This window comes from Nuphar pumila, unplaced genomic scaffold (genome assembly GCF_984573655.1).
Source record: "Nuphar pumila unplaced genomic scaffold, dmNupPumi1.hap1.1 HAP1_SCAFFOLD_444, whole genome shotgun sequence".
NCBI lineage: Eukaryota > Viridiplantae > Streptophyta > Magnoliopsida > Nymphaeales > Nymphaeaceae > Nuphar > Nuphar pumila.
The window spans coordinates 44,558-49,274 of NW_028323349.1; the positions used below are offsets into that span (position 1 = coordinate 44,558).

The 4,717-nt window shown below is 52.6% G+C and overlaps 1 pseudogene; it reads left to right on the plus strand.

Annotated features, from left to right (window-relative positions):
* Positions 1 to 3,238: 3,238 nt before the first annotated feature.
* LOC149810224 (4-hydroxy-tetrahydrodipicolinate synthase, chloroplastic pseudogene) lies at positions 3,239 to 4,483 on the plus strand (annotated as a pseudogene).
* Positions 4,484 to 4,717: the final 234 nt, after the last annotated feature.

Sequence of the window (4,717 nt, forward strand, 5' to 3'; positions counted from 1 at the left end):
CTTTTGCTGTCCCCTTCATCCCACTGCTCGTATTCGGAGCAGAAAATCGAGCAAACCTTCACATAAGCATCCACCGGCGAGGCGACGGGTAAACAATGCGCAGGCATAAGTGTCGAAGTGAAGTTAAGGGTGCCAAGCCACCATAGCCCCAATTTCAAAGGAAGAGAACGACAACAACCAATAGGGTGACTTGAAAGTGCATATGTGATCTATATTTCTGTTATCCGCCGCGAAACATGAAGGCGTATCGTTGTAACAGAATTACAACTCTGGCTGTGTCCATGCGTCTCAGAGTCCCAAACCAATACGCTACAGTGCATACAGACAGAGATGGTCGCAAGCGCTATACAGGATGTAGCGCACTATGGTAACAGCACTATTCGCAAGATGCTTGCTTGTCAAATTCAAGTGCTTATCTCGAGAGACTGGTCCCAGTGTAACTCCAAATTGAGCAAACATGCGGAACGACAACTGGCAGCAAGTATTCATGCCAAACGCCTGCAGTGTGCATATTCTCGTTTAATGGTATGCTTATCCTTGTGAGTTTGCAACGTCGGAATGTGGGCCACGTGGCCTGAGCTCTAAGCTGAAAATAAAGCTACCAGTGGTAGGGATAGGTAGCTGGTCGGTACCATACTTGCCGTTACAGCACCCGAGCGTCCCTGGTCTCGCAAAGGCTGGTAAAAGAATGCTCTGTCACTTCAACTTTTTCTGTGAAGCCAATCTCCTTTCTTCTGCATCTCGATTGCTGTGAATAGTCATACCGTCAAATCCCTCATCGAAACCGTTGTCAAGAACTTGTTATCTCCGACACAGTAGGGTACAGCAAGAATACACAACTGCGAACACACTGCAGTTCAGAGCCAGTCTGAAGCATGAAAAATTAAAACCGAGAACAGGAATCGAAACGGGAAAACGTTGGCTTCCTTGCCTATCACATGAACTTCCCAAAATGCACATTACACAGCAGGCCAGCTCAAAAAACACCCTAAAGTCCTGTACAAAGTCAATAAGGCTGTACGCCGAACAAAGTTACAAAAAGCGCACTCAAAGCTCACTGAGCTCCCCAATCATCATGGCAACCAAAGCCAAGGCCACTAGCGCTGATCAAGATTCCGGGCACCATTCCCTCACAGGAAGGGAACTCTGCAGACTTGTCATAGCATTCCCCGCAACAGTCATCATACAGTGTATGTGTCTTTCTGGTTGCTCTTTGACTCCTTCTTGGCTTGCTCGTGCGAAACAAACCCTATGGACATGGTGGAATCCAGGCCCAGAATCTCCTTGAGCTGTTTGCCCAGGCTGATCTGCGTTGCCTCGTTGCTGGCAGTTTTCGTCCACATACATAGGCGATCAGCATTCTTGCGGATGTTGACGGCCATTCCACAGATGTCGTCGCCATCAGTGTACTGCTCACCGATCAAATGAAGCACCTGTAGCCACCGCGGTCATTAGAGGCAAACAACACCTCAACAGCAGTCTGCCAAACTATCGCATATCTCTAGCTCGACAAGGCATGTGGCGACGCATGAATTAGGGGGTGCGGTGGGCTTTCGTACAAAAGGCTAAATGCAATGCAACAAACTGTTGGTCCAGGGACCTGTGAGTGTGACGCCCAGCGAGAACGCAGAAACCTGGGTGATTGCCTCCTTCACCACTCATCGAGTTCGCTACGTGCTACTGGTGCTGTCTCAGACACTGACTGAGGCCCATGCAGTGTCGCCCATGATGAAGTGGTGCAGCATACAAGAGCCGCTTGAATGCAACTCAAGACAACTGCCATTATACCCACAGTGTGCTGCTCTGTCTGGCCCTCAACGTGTCCATATTGCACGCTTTCCAGTCACTTTCCAAACCTGCAAACTTCAGCGGACTGCGGTTGCTGCGACGCAATCACCGATGAGTGGAATGCTTGGACCTGCCAAGATGTCGAACCAAATGCTCTAGACCACAAGTGCTGCGCACGTGCTGCACTTGGCTGCCCTCAACATGATTGCCAATGAATGTCATGGTTCAGACACAGTCTAATGTGCTTGCATAGTGCATGCAGGCATGCATGAACGGAGCAATTGCCATGGGAGCAGCTGAACTCACATGCACACCAAGGTCAGGGCAGGTGAGAATTGCTCCTTACCGAATCATGCCACCATTGGTCCAAAACGTCTTTGGGTTGCCGCACGTTACGGGGCACAGTGGCTGTCCAGGATCCACCAGAAGCTGTGTCCTTTTCGTCCCAGTCTGGCTTGATCCCTTCGACGAACAAGTACAGATCCGCCTTGGCTTCCAGTTTTCCCGGTGTAAGGATGTTGTTGTACAAGCTGCACATGCGACCGCGCGTGGACTTCACGAATGTTCGTATCGTGGACTGATGTTGCGTGCATCACAGCTGTTCGAGATGGAGTGGCGATGTCATTGCACGCAGGAAGCATCGAAATGCCACATCATGATGCATGACGGTTATGGGTTGCTTGCCTCAACAAGCAGGGCTCTTGAGGTGAGCTGGCGTCTAGGAGCCTGGGTGCCATGCAGAGTCACGATAAGCTGAAGGCGGTGACGATGGATTCCCTGTGAAGCTGGCAACGCACGGCCGTCAACCCAGAAGATACGTCACACCAGATATAATCTGTCTTGTTGGGCCCAAACTCGCAACATGTAAGTCAATCTAGGACACTGCAGCTGGAAGATCGGACAGGTGACAGCAGCAAATCACGCACAACGAAGAGCATATTGGCTGCTTGCACGAAGTAAGCAATGCGAAGCATCACTAATGATATAGGTGATAAGATCCGTACCACCAGAACTCCTCTACGGTCGAGAAGGAGCACACTGGGGCGAGCGAGTCACCCCAGTTCCCAGCATTCTTCTTGTTTTGTGCATCAAACCACAGCGTCCACCTCCTCTCTAACGGATGCTTCCTGGAATAATCTGGCTGACCAGAGGCCTCCTCCTCGTCGATATCAGCGGCAACATCAGGCCGTGTGTTCTCGTCCGCCATGGCCTTATTCCCTAACTAGCACTCGCAATGCCACAAGTCACAACGTGCAGAAACTGTCCACCCGATGGAATAAACGACGCAAAGCTTACGGTATAGTCAAAACAAGGTGTGCAACTGGACTTCAGCGTGCACCTTTCCATGTCTTACAGCCTGCAATAGCAATGCCATTGCGGCGTATACACTGCAGTGAGCCAAGGCTCTGACGTCATCAACAGCAACAACACACACAACCGGGCTTTCGAAATGAATGCAAACAGCCTACAAGCCTTGCAGCAAAGGCAGAGATTGCCCGTACTTGGCTTGCAACGTGGTGCTTTTGGTTTGAAGCTGTGCACACGCCGCCCATCCCCCCTATTCCACCTGCACGCCTTAGCCAGTGTTGTGTTGCACCCTACCAGCTTTTGGTCCCCCGGCCAACCCGTTGGTGCTGTCGGGAGTGCAGTCAACATGCGGAGTGCTCGGTTGAATTCAACTTCTTTTCGTGGCAGTGCTCGACGGCATGCAGCTGGTCGCCGTGTGATGCAGGTGAAGGCGCTGCTGCAACAGAATGACAAGGCTGCGTCCAAACAACAGACGGCTGAGCTGAAGGCTTTGCGCCTGGTGACGGCTGTCAAGACACCGTACCTAAAAAACGGACGGATAGACATTCAGGCGTACGACGAGCATGTTCAGCGGCAGGTAGATCACGGTGTCGAGGGTGTTATCGTGGGTGGCACAACTGGCGAGGGGCAGCTGATGTCATGGGACGAGCACGTCATGCTCATCGCTCACACTGTGAACGCTTTCGGGCAGCATATCAAGGTCATTGGCAATACCGGCAGCAACTCAACGCGGGAGGCTCTACATGCTTCCGAGCAGGGGTTCACTGTCGGCATGGACGCAGCTTTGCAGATTAACCCCTATTACGGCAAGACATCCGCCAGCGGGCTCCTCAAGCACTTCGAGCTTTGCCTCCAGGAGGGCCCCGCCATGCTGTACAACGTGCCTGGTCGCACGGGCCAAGACATCCCCGACGATGTCATTCTAGCCCTCAAGGACCATGAGAATTTCCTGGGAATCAAGGAGTGCACAGGCAACCCCCGCATCGCAAGCTACAAACAGCACGGCGTGACGTGCTGGAGTGGAAATGACGATGAGGCGCACGACGGGCGCCACAATTTCGGCAGTCAAGGTGTCGTGTCAGTCACCAGCAACCTTATTCCTGGGCTATACAGCACCATGATGACCGAGCGATCCGACGAACTCAATCAGAGCCTCCAACCCCTCATTTCATGGCTCTTCTGCCAGCCAAACCCCATCCCCATTAACACGGCAATGGCCATGTGCGGCCTCTGCAAGCCCGTGTTCCGGCTACCCTATGTTCCCCTGAGTAGATCTGAGCGAGAGAAAGGCGCAAAGCTGCTGGAGGCGGTGAAGGAGCACGTTCCTGGGTGCACCGAGGTCCGTGTGCTGGAGGACAGCGATTTCACACTTGCGAGCAAGTTCTGATTGGGCAGTGCGTGCCTGGGCGTGGCTCATGTGGTGGATGCGAGCATGCTCCCCGCTCCGCTTGCGAGTTGTTTGACCTCATCTGCATGCGTGTTCGTGTCAATTGATTCTCAATCATTATGTGCCCGCGGTTGCCTCTGATAACGTTGGCCGTTTCAACCTCGAGTGATGCCTGGTTTATTTGGCGTGGCCATGGTCTGGTGCAGTGCCATGCATGCACAACTGCCATGCTGA